This window comes from Equus asinus, chromosome 26 (genome assembly GCF_041296235.1).
Source record: "Equus asinus isolate D_3611 breed Donkey chromosome 26, EquAss-T2T_v2, whole genome shotgun sequence".
Lineage (NCBI taxonomy): Eukaryota > Metazoa > Chordata > Mammalia > Perissodactyla > Equidae > Equus > Equus asinus.
The window spans coordinates 17,465,854-17,478,395 of record NC_091815.1 but is presented as its reverse complement, the minus strand read 5'-3'; the positions used below and the strand labels follow the sequence as shown (position 1 = coordinate 17,478,395).

General features: G+C 38.0%; 1 non-coding gene across 1 annotated transcript; it reads left to right on the top strand.

The window, feature by feature from the left end:
- The first annotated feature begins 7,821 nt into the window (after positions 1 to 7,821).
- Positions 7,822 to 7,927, top strand: LOC123281357 (U6 spliceosomal RNA). Its single transcript, XR_006520793.1, has one exon. It is a non-coding gene; the product is annotated as a U6 spliceosomal RNA (small nuclear RNA).
- The last annotated feature ends 4,615 nt before the right edge of the window (positions 7,928 to 12,542 follow it).

The following is a 12,542-nucleotide window of genomic DNA, read 5'->3' as shown; positions in this document are numbered from 1 at the left end:
AGATGTTAGCTCAGGGCTAATCTTCCTCAAAAAAAAAAAAAAATGGTGAAGGCAATAATGACCAATAACAGGAATGAGGATAGAATTTCTATAGCTATCAAGAAGATAATAAGGGAATATTACGAATAATTATGAAAATAAATTAGTCAACTTAAATGAAGTGGAAAAATTTCTCAAAAGACACGAATCCCCAAAGATTACTCATGAAGAATTTGATAACTTGAATGGCCCTATATTTATTATAGAAAATGGATTTTTAGTTAACAACTTTCCCATCAAGAAAACCCCCAGTCTTCCACCTCCTCTTGTGAGCTCTACCAAGCATTTAAGGAGGACATAATACCAATTCTACACAAACTTTTGCAGAAAATGGAAGAGGAGAGAAGATGTCCCAATTCATTCTGTAAGACCAGAATACTGATACTAAAAATCAGACAAAGACAGTATAAAAAAATTACAGTCCAATATTCCTCATGAAATGGACACAAAGCCTCTTAAAAATTTTGGCAAATCAAATCCAACCGGTGAAAAGTGTCGTATATCATGAAGAGAGAATTGGGAGCTAGACAGCTGAGGGGGGAAGTTGAGGGAGGGATTTTTCAGTGGAAGGCTTAATTGCCTCTAAATACTTAATAGGAAGGAACTGACACCCACAGAGGCGACAGTGGATTGCACAGTGTCCCAGATCAGAGTTTCTCAACTCTGGCTGTGCGTTCAAATTGCCCGGAGGACTCTGAAAAAATGCTGATGCCCCCAACCACTATGCCTATCTCCCCAGAGCTACCTTCTTGGGTGAGACAGGGACATTTCTTTTTTAAATAAAAGCTCACCAGGTGATTCAAATGTGCAGTCTTGGTTAGCAACCATTGTCTAGAAGATAAGAGAGGCTGGGAGCCAAAGCACAGGAGGAGCAATTGGCCTTCGGCGTGAGGAAAGCTGCTCACTGCAACACAAAGGAAGGAGGAAGACAGAAACATGCAGGTAAGTCTGAGGTTTGAGGGGGGAGTGTTCAGGTGAGTCCCCTTAGTTGGTTTACATGTTTAGTGATCCTGTAATTCTTAGACTTGCTAACCCAACATTGTCAGACAAGAAGAGCGAGGGAGAATGACAGTGGAGGACCTGCATGGTGACACGGTGGTTGAGTTGGGACAGGTAACTAGATCTTCTGGATCCTGTCACACCATGACATCGTGTCTAATGGGACCTCATCTCCCCAACCCAATGGATGGGCAGCTGGGTTTGGGGTGCGTTTGCGGGGGAGGCAGTTAGTGTGTTTGTCAGCATTTTGGAATTTTCTCCTTTGGCAAATTCCTGTGCTTTGGACCCTAATTCACTTCAAAGTGGCAAGGATTGATGAAGGCTGACAGATGGGCTTCCCTGAGAGAACACAATGACATCTGATCGCCCTCTCTTCATGTTGGTTTAACATGACATTAATAATTTGCACTCAACTAATACTAGAGTCTGAGGGTAGCGGACTTCGGGGGGGTGTAATGAGGTAGACTGACGTGTGTTACCTGCATGTTTGTCTTTTGAGAATAAGGGATGACGTTTCACCGAAATTCCAACACAAGCAGAACACCGTCGGTTGCATTTTACTTTTCTTGCTTAACAATTTAGAAACAGACTTCTCCGAACTTTTGAAATTATTGATTAGCATGGTTGAAGAGCTTATTTCCAAGGGATCCAAACCCAAAGTTACTGATCCGAACCCAAGTACGACTTTCCAGCTGCCTTTCACTAAAGAATTGTCCATTTATTTTCATTGTTGGGAAGAGAGCCGTGAAACCGCGTACCTGAGGGGGGTGAGTTTCTTGAGACATTTCTAACTCTCTGCTGAGAGATCCTCTACCCTGGGCCATGGAGTCGGAGACTCCAGAGAGGGTGCTGACAGGGCCTGGGGACAAGATGAGATGGGAGGCACTTGTGCTGACAAAAATATTGAGCAGTTTTAGCACTTGCTATTTCAAGTGTATGAACCGGCTGGAACTTACACACAGAACAAATCAAAATTTAGCGAAAATTTAATAAATTTTCAAATCAGAGAAGTCTTTAAAGTATTCATAAAGAGGTAAACTATTGTATCTGCCTATGAAAGAGAGGTGGTACTGCCATTCACCTGGGAACTATTTCAGTAATAAATTCGGGTGAGATTCCATCTGGCTTTCTTATCTGTTCTCTTTCTATGGGGTAGTGTTGCAGATGCAAGGAAATGTGGCTGGAGAAAAAAAATGCACATGGAGCTCTATCAGACTGGAGTTTGCCGTTTCATTCTCTTGGCAGGTTAGCGGCTGCAAAATAAGATTGTGGGGTCTTGGTTGGGGGGTCCATTTTGAGGACTGCAACTAATAAGCAGGAGTTTGCCAAAAAGAGGGTTATCAGCTAAGATTTAAAAATTTTACTGATGTATCATTAACGTAGAGTGAAATGCACAGATCCTTAAATATGAAGTTTGATCAGTTTTGAAAAATGTCCACATCCACATCCGTATCAAAATATAGAGCATTTACGCACTCCAGAAAGTTCCTCCATGACCCTTCCGAATAAATTCTTGCTGCCTCTCTCCAGAGATGAGCACAGCTCTGATTTCTATCACCATAGACTAGTTTCACTTGTTTCATAAAGTGGCCTCATGCAATAGGCATTCTTTTCCTCAGAATAATGCTTTAAAAATTCTTCCATATTGTTGCATGTATTAATAGTTTACTCTTTCATTGCTGAGTGGTACACTATTGTATGAAAATACCACAATTTATCCTATTGTTGATGGATATTTGAGTTGTTTTTTTGCTGCCATTAACATTGTTGTGCAAGTCTTTTTGTGGATATATATTTTTATTTCTCTTAGGTAAATACCAAGGAGTGGAATTCTGGGTCATGAGGTAAGCGTGTGTGTAATTTTGTAAGAAACTGGCAAATGAGTTTCCAAAGTAGCTATACCACTTTGCTCTACCCCCATCAGTGTGTGAGAGTTGCAGGTGCTCCGCAGCCTCAGCAACGTTTGATGTGGTCATTTTAACTTGAACCTGTGTGGAGTTTGAAGTGGTATCTCACTAGGGTTGTAGTGTGTATGTCCCTGGTGACTATCAATGTTGAGCACTGTGCTATGTGCATATGGGCCATCCATGTATGTTCCTTTATGAAGTACGTGTTGGAGTCTTTTGCCCAATAGTATTGGGATACCTTATTATTGCATCACAGGACTTCTTTATATTTCTAAATACAAGTAAGTTGCCATATTTCTCCCAGTTTTGGCTTGCCTATTCATTTATTTATCAATATCTTTTGATGAGCAAAGATTTATAATTTTGATGGAATTAAATTTAATGTTTTGTGGTTGTTGCTAAGAAATCTTTGCCTGCCCTGAAATCATGAAGATATTCTCCTCTCTTTTCTTCTAGGACATCTACACTTTTAGCTTTCAGGTTTAGGTCTGCAGTTTACGTTGAGCTAATTACTGTCTGTGGTGCCTGGTAGGAATTAAAGATCATTTTTTTCCATACTGATATTAACGTGGTTCAGAACTTCTTGTTGAAAAGGCTATTATTTCCCCATTGAATTACTTTGGTGCATTTGTCAAACATTTATTGACTCTCTAGATGTGGATCTATTTCTAGATTCTTTCATCCTGATCCATCGATCTCTTTGTCTTTCCTTATACCAAAAGCACGGTATCTCTTTTACTATCACTTCATAACAAGTCTTAAAAGCTTTTGTTTTTCTTTCTCAAAATTGCTTTGTCTCTAACAGATGTATTTTTACATAATTTTTAGATTCAGCTTTTCAATTTGGATTCTTTGATTTAGTTTGGTGCAGAATTGAATGAAAAGATCAGTTTGGGAAGAATTGACATCTTGGAAGTATTGAGATTTTCAATCCAAAATGTAGGTATAACTCTTTATTTGTTTATATATTTAAAAATGTCTCTCGATGGTATGTAGTTGTTAGGGTAAATTTCTTGCACATCTTTTGCTAAATTTATCTCTAAGTATTTTGTTTTTTGAGTGCTATTTTTAAATTGTTTAATCCAATTTTGTATTGCTGATAGGTAGAAATACAACTGTATTTTGTACATTCTCCTCGTGTATTGTCACATTACTAAATTCACTTCTTAGCTCAAGTAGTATTTATTTTTTGTGATCGCCTCAGGATTGTTTCCATATATAACAATGTTATCTGTGAAGACGGAGTTTTCCACCCTCCTTTCCAGTTGTTACGCCTTTTCCTTTTCTGTTATGCCTCTGCCTTACTGAATGGGCTAGGCCTCCCAGTACAGTGAGAGCAGACATCCTTACCTTCTTCCTGATCTTAGGTGGAAATCTATGGGTGGTTCATCATTAAGAAGGTTTTCAGCTGTAAGTTTTCTGTAGACGTTCGTTATCAGATTCAGGAAGTTTCCTATTATTTCTGTTTTGCTGGAAACAGGTGGTGTTAAATTTTATCAAAGGACTTTGCTCCAGGTCTTTTAGAAACATCGTGTGATAGTTCTGTTTTATTTTTTAATGTGGTGGATAACAATTGGTTTTCAAATGTTAAACCAGCCCTGCATTTTGGGGATAATCTCATTTGTTTGAGATGTATTATATTTTTTACATATTGCTGGATTAAATTTTCTAATACTTTGGAAAGGATTTTATTATCTATGTTAATGAGGGGTATTGGTCTGTACTGTTCTTATAATGTCCTCGTCTGATTTTGGTAAGAGGATTATACAATAATATGGGAAATGTTTCCTCCTCCTCTACTCTTTTGAAAGAGTTTGTGAAAGGTCAATATTATTTATTCTATTATTATTTGAGAGAACTTACTAGTGAAGCCATATGGTTATGGAGCTTTCTTTGTGGGAAGATTTTTTATGATGAATGTAATTTCTTTAACATATAGGACAAATTATATGTTCTACTTTTCTTGGATGTAGCTGTATGATTGTCTTTCACATAATATTTCCATTTCATCCAAATTGTCAAATTTATTGGCATAATATCCCTGTATTATCCTTTTCAAGTCTGTAGGATCTATAGTAATGACTCCTGTTTCACTTCTGATATTGGTAATTTGTGACTTATTTTTCCTTGATTGGTCTTGCTAGGAGGTTAGCAGTTTATCATTTCAAAAAAGTAATCTATTTTACTGATTTTCTTTGATATTTTTATTATTTCCTTATTTCTCTTTACTTTTGGTTTAATTTGTCCTTTTTCTAGACTTTTCAGTTTAACAGATTTTTGATTTTAAACCTTTTCAATTTTCTAATATAAGCAATTAAAGCTATAAAATTACCTCAAGTACTGCTTAGCTGTATCTCATAAATTTTAAAATGTTGTGTTTTTATTATTATTTAATTTAAAATGCTTTATAATTTACACTGTGATCGCATCTTTGATCCATGGCATGTTTAGAATATTTTGTTGTTTCCAAATACTGTGGAGTTTTAAAAAATATATTTTATGTTTTTTAATTTCTAATTTAATTCTAATAATTTAATTCTGTTATATTCAGAGAAATGCTCTGTATAATTTCAATGTATGATATTTATTGAGTCTTCTTTAATCTCTCAACAGACAGTCTATTTTGGTGAATTTTCCATGTGCACTTGAAATTAATAGCATTTTTCTGTTGGCTGTCATGTTTTATACAGCTCAGGTTAAATTGGTTGGCAATATTCAAATATTCCATTTTCTTAAAGTTGTTTTCTTTTTTTTTTCTTTTGGTTCTACTTGTTCTATCCACTACTGGAGAGAGAAATGTCTTCAGTTACAATTCTAAATTTGTCTGTTTTTCCCATTAGTTTGTCTGTTTTTGATTCACGTATTTTGAAGATCTGTTGTTATGCACAAGTTTATTCAGGATGTCTTCTTCATGAATTGCCCCTTTGTCCCTATGAAATGCTTATCTTTAGGAATATTTTTATCTTGAATTCTCCTTTCTCTGATTTAATAGCTGCATCACCACTCTCATTGTTTACACATCTTTTTTTATCCTTTACTTTTAACTTATCTGTGTCTTTATATTTAAAGGGTGCTTCTTGTAGACACGATATAGTTTAGTCTTAAGTTTTCAGTCTAACATTAATGACATTTAGTATTATTACTGATATTGTTGGGTTTCAGTCTACTATCATATTTATTTTCTATTTTCTTATTGTTCTGTTTCTTTTTTCTCTTGGACTAATTGAAAATTTTTAGTATTTCAATATTTTATCCTCTATTTCTTATGTCTGGCTTTAGTAGTTAGTAGTTTTGCTGGTTTTAGTAGTTAATGTGCTTCCACTAATTGCCCTCCCATCCTTTCTGCTATTGTTGTCATACGTTTTACTTCTACACATGTTGAAACTTCACAACACAGTATTATTTTCTTTCTTCCAATAATCAAATGTTATTTAAGGAAACTAAAAAATGAGGAAAATATATTTTATATATAATTCACATATCTGCTGTTTCTAAACTTCTCCATTCCTTCCTGCAGTCTTGGCTTTCCATCTTGTATCAATTTCCTTCAGTCTGAAGAAATTCCTTAAGCATTTCTTGTGTAACAGTTCAGCTGGTGATGATTCTCTCACTTTTGTTTATCTGAAAAGGTCTGTATTTTATTTTAAATTTTGAAGAGTATTTTCACTGGATGTATAATTCTAGGTTGAAAATTTTTTTTTCCAGCATTTTAAAGGTATTATTCCATTGTCTTCTGACTTGCAATATTTCTGATGAGAGGTAAACTATCATTCTCATGTTTGTTTCTCTCACAGAGAGAGAATCTTTTCCTCTTCGCTTTCTTTTAAGATTTATCTCTTTTTATGGGTTTCCAGAAGTTACAATAGAATGTTCATTGGTATAACTTTCTTTCATTTTGTCCTACTGGAAGATCATTGAGCTTCTTGGATCTGTGGGTCTGTATTTTTTGACTTACTTTAAAAAATTCTCAGCAATTATTCCTTCAAATATTTTTCTCTGTCTAGTATTTTTCTCATCTTCTTCTGGGGCTCCAGTTCCACATATTTTAGAATACTCAATATATTGAGTAACAAGTCACTGAGGGTCTTTTCATTACCCATGACAGCAACACCATATCCCGTGTAATTACTATAGAAAGTTCAATGGGTGCATAGTATTGAATTGTATGAGTGTGTAATAATTTACTAATTGTGATAGGTGCTTTGATATAGAGCCCAGAATCTCTGCCTCCTGGTATTCACACTCTTATGTAATCCCTTCCCCTTGAGTGTGGGCTGGACCTAGCAATTTGCTTCTAATGAATAGAATATAACAAAATTAATGGAACTCACCTCTGAGATTAGGTAACACAAGACTCCTAGCACTTTCTTACACTGTCTCTGCTTGCTCATTATGATGAAGCAAGCTGCATATGGAGAGGCCCACACAGCAACAGACTGAGGGTAGGCTCTTACCAACAACCAAAGAGGGACTGAGGCCCTTTGCCAAGAGCCTGCAAGGAGCTGAATCCTGTCAACAAACGCATGAGTGAGCTGAACACAGATCCTTCCCCAGTTGAACTTTCAAGAGTTAAATCTCAGCTTCAGCTGCCACCTGAGAGCAGTCTTATGACAGACTCCCATCTAGAGAACCCAGATAAGCAAGACAGATGTCATAGACATTGTGACATAATACATGTTGCTGTTTTCAGTTGCTAAGTTTTGGGGTACTTTGTTACACACTAATACATTTTTCCTGTCTACTATTTTTGGACCCCCCCCCCTCCATTTTATTTGTTGTTATAAATAATGCTGCACTAAATAGCCTTGGACATGTAAGTTCATCTTCAGAAATGAGTTTCCATGAGTCAAACTGAAGAATCAAAGTATGAGCAGTGCTCCCTTTGGTGATGGATATAACAAAAATTTGACACGATACAGAGAAGATTAACATGGCCCCTGGATAAGGATGACATGTGAATTCATGAAGTGTTCCATATTTTTCACAAATGATTAAAAGCTGTTCAACAAAAGAAGGATAGCCTTTTTGACAAATCGTGCTAGACTGATGGATATCCACAGGCAAGAGAATGAAACTCAATTTAAACCTCATGCCTTACACAAAAATTGATTCAAAATGGGTTATAGAATTAAATTTAAAACATAAAACTATAAAACCTTTAGGAAAAAAGAAAAAACTCCACTTTGGCATGTAGGGTTAGGCACAGATTTCTTAGACTTGATATCAAAAGCACAACCTATAAAAGAACAAATTGATAAATAGGACTCATCAAAGTTAAAACCTTTTCCTCTCAGAAAATCCAGGTGAAGAAGATACAATACAAGCAACAAATTGGGAAGAAATATTTGCAAGCCACACATCCAACAAAGGACTAGTATCTAGATATATAAAGAACACTTAAAACTCAATAGTAAACAAAAAAAAAATTCAATTAGAAAATAGGCAAAAGACACAATTATATTTTTCACTGAAGATGATGTGCAGATGGCAAATAAGCCTGTGAAAAGATTCAATATTATGAGACGTCAGGGAAATGCAAATTCAAGCCATAATATGATATCAATATATGTGGATCAGATTTGTGAAAGTAAACAACAGTGGCCTTACCAAATGCTGATGAGGATGCAGAGAAGCTGGAGCACTAATATCCTGTTGATAGAATGTGAAATGATGCAGTTACCCTTGAAGACAATTTGGCAGTTTCTTATAAAACTGAACATGGAATTGACAAATGATCCCAAAATTCTTCTCTCGGACATTTATCCCAGAGAAATGAGAACTATGTTCATACAAGCAGCTGTATGTGAATGTTTATAGTGGCTTTATGCACAATAGCCCCAAACTAGAAACAGTCCATATATCCTACAGTGGGTGAATGATTAAACTGTGGTATATATATATACATGGAATACTACTCAGCAATAAAAAGGAGAGAACTATTTATACATGCAATAATTGGACGAACCTCCAGGGAACTATCCAGGGTGGAAAAAAATCCAATCTCCAAGTGGTACATAGCATGTGACTTTTTTGTGTAACATTTAAAAAATGACAAAATGTTATAAATGCAGGAGTTAGAGACAAAGGGTGGGGAATGGGAGAGAGGAGGGTATGATTGTAAAAGGGCAATATGAGGGATTCTTGTAATGATGGACCTGTTCTACATCTTGACTGGTGGTAAATATATGAACCTATACATGTGATTAGCTTTGCTAGAACCAAATGCACACACGTGCACAAATGAGCGCAAGTAAAAGTGGGGACATCTGAATGAGATCGGTGGACTATATCAATGCCATTATCTTTGCTGTGATATTGTGCTGTAGGTTTTTATTTATTTTTTATTAATAATTAATTTATTTATTATTATATTCAATTAATCAATTAATTATTTGAGGAAGATTAGCCCTGAGCTAACATCTGTGCCCATCTTCCTCTACTTTATATGTGGGGCGCCTGCCACAGGATAGTCTGACAAGCGGTGCATAGGTCTGCTCCCGGGGTCTGAACCAGCGAGCTCTGGGCCGCCAAAGCGGAACATGTGAACTTGAACACTGTGCCACTGGGCCGGGCCCTATTGTGCTGTAGTTTTGCCCGATGTTACCACTGGTGGAAAATAGGAAAATGGTAAGTGGGATCTCTCTGTATTATTTCTTTCAACTGAATGTAAATCTATAATTATCTGGACACAAATTTCAATTTTAAAATAGAATGAGTGTTCTTATAATTTTAACTATATTGATGAATTTTACTCTAGGAAGAGCACAATCATTTATAATTCTCCTCACCATATAGGGGAGCTAGTTAACCCACATTCTCACTGTGATGGCTCTATTGATCCTTGGCCCATGCCAATATGACAGGAAATTCCATGCAACCAACATTAAGCAGGGTAAAGAGAGTTGTTTTACACTGATAAAAAAATTCACTTCAACAGGAGTATATAAGAATAACATAATTCTCTAATAATTAATTAATTTTTAATTCCTTGTACAACATGGCATAGACACATATCAGATAAAAACCCACGATAATAATGTGGCCTTCTCCTCTCAGAAATTAACAGATCAGGCAGATAATAGCAGTAGAGAAAATTTTAAAATACTACTGACAAAGTTGATTCTATCTCTAAATCTACATATGTCTGTATCCATATAATTGTGTCAAACAAAAATATACACTTTTCAAATATGTGTGTGATGTTAAGAATTAAACACAACTTGTGGCTTTAAAAAACCTAAAGAATAAAAGTCATTCAAGCCAAATTATCAGACCAATTATAGTAAAAGTAGAAAAAAGAAAATTTTATGCAAAAGTTCAAGCTAATTACAATTTAAAAATACTTTTCTAGATATCTGTACATTAAAAAGTGAATCAAAGCTAACCTTTTGTACCATTTATAAATACTAAAAATTGAAAATAAGTGATTGAATCATTCTATTAAAAAGGCTAGAAAAAATGAAAAAAACAAAAAGCAAAACAACTGTGGTGGATGCAAAAATGGCCACAAATTCCTCCCCTCCCAGCAGCCAGCCTCTTGATGGTGCCCTCCCACACTGACTCTGCTCTTGGCCATGGGACTGGCTGTAGCCACTGGGACAGTGGAAAACATGTTGCAGGCAGATACTTGAAAAGCACACTGGGGCCTCACTCTCTTGTTGTGACCACCATGTGAAGAAACCAGGGCTGGGCTGCTGCCTGATGAGAGCCATGTGGACCAGTCCCTCTGGCCCCCAGCCATATGACCAAGGCCATCTCACCCTTCCAACCCACCAGCCTGCTCACTGGCTGATCACCGACGCGTGAGGGAGCCTCGCGGTGGTGAGCCGAGCCAGCCTGCACTAGAAGCACCACACAGACAACCCACAGAAGCAGGGGCTAAACAGACGGGGGTTGTTTCGAAGCCACTAAGTTTGGGGTGGTTTGTTACACAGCGAAAACTGCGACTCGAAAACTTGAGGTTAAGAAAAAGAGGCAGTTGTCACACGAAGTCACAAGTTGTGTCCTTGCTCTTCCCTCATCTGTGCTAATGCAGTCGAGTACTATTCAAACAGTCTTTAATGGGATGTGGAGGGCTGCAGAATTTTAAGAAGGTGTCTGGAGTCAGACTCAGAGCAGGGAGAATTCCCCAGCCTGGCTCTCCTTACAAGCATCATCTCTTCTCTCTGCCCTCATGCGTAGCATTCACTCTGGTGGCTTCTATGTCAGTTTTCTACACCAGGTAATGGGCCACTTCATCTGAAACCAGGAGAATCTATGTGGGGATGGTCAGAGGTCCTATAGCCTCGCTGGCTGGTCAGGGCTCTGCACTCAGTGCAGCGGGTCCTATGACAAGTGGACATAAGGTCGAATGGTGGAAGAAGCAGCCCGTGCAGTCAGGAGCTGGACTGAACCAAGAGTCAGTCCACGGACCCGAAGGCCAAGCAGCACATGCTAAGGTAACTAGGATCATCTTACGGACGATTCTTCCATTTTCCCCAGGCCTGGAGCAAACGTGTGCAGAAGAACCCAGAGTCATCTGCAGACAGGGCTGCTGAGCTGGCTGGTTCGTCTCAAGCCATCTGAAGGGAAGTCAAGGATTTCTGCAGGGACTTGTTCCTCCACAGGTGCTCCTGCAGCATCGTAAACAAGATGGAAGGGACAAGCTACATCTGTCTGTTCGCAATTAAAAAAACCCTTAAGAACAGACAAGATGGTGCAGAGGCGCCACATCTGTCGCAGCGGGACCAGCAGTTTTTATTTGGCTTTGTTTGTGCAGCTGAGAGGCGGACCTGGGGGAGGGCATGGCGCTGGCTTTCCGAGTGCCAGCAGCACCAGGACAATTAGAGCCGTGCCTGGCCCTGCAGGATCAGGAGCTATACTGTCCCTTTCTGAGGGGGCTGGTGACCTCTCCCTGGCCTGTGATGACCAGTGTCCCAGGGCACCGTCATTCCTGCCTTCATGTTGTGCATGTGCGTAAGAGACTGGTAAAGACCCCAGGAATCTGAAAAGACGATGATGCATGCAAAATTCAAAATAAAATTGTATTTTCCAAAAATGACAATTTGAATGTAATTTGGAATGAACATTTCTTCGTTCTTGCTTTTAGGATCTGGAAGTTCTGGATAAGCTCACCAAAACTGAGTTTTCCTCCTTGGTTGGGGCCCTGGCTCTGTCTTCCCTCTGCCTGCTGGGCTTGCAGTCCTGCGTGGCCTAGCCACCCATAAACGGAGGCCCCAGGGTGCAAGACCTCAGCCTGCTTCAGTTTTGTGTCCCCGTCCCTGAGGAGGTCAGGAACACCATAGCCCTCAAGTTGTTCACCCATAGTCACTCAGTGATCAGTAAATCCAATTCTAGAAGATTTCTAGAGATTCGTCAAAATGGTCAGTCTCTCTTGTGAGGTCTTTGGCTTCTTCAAATATCTGTCTTTGTGCATCTCTGTGCTGTGGGCATTAAGAGATGACCCATATGATGAAGTACGCTGTCAGCATTGGCCAACTTTTAGTTTTTTGAGTACTATATTGACTTTGAGTGAAAAGATTTAGAAATCAGTATGGACGATTGTAAAAAAAAAAATAAACAAATAGAACAAATAAACAAACAAGCAACAATCTAGAA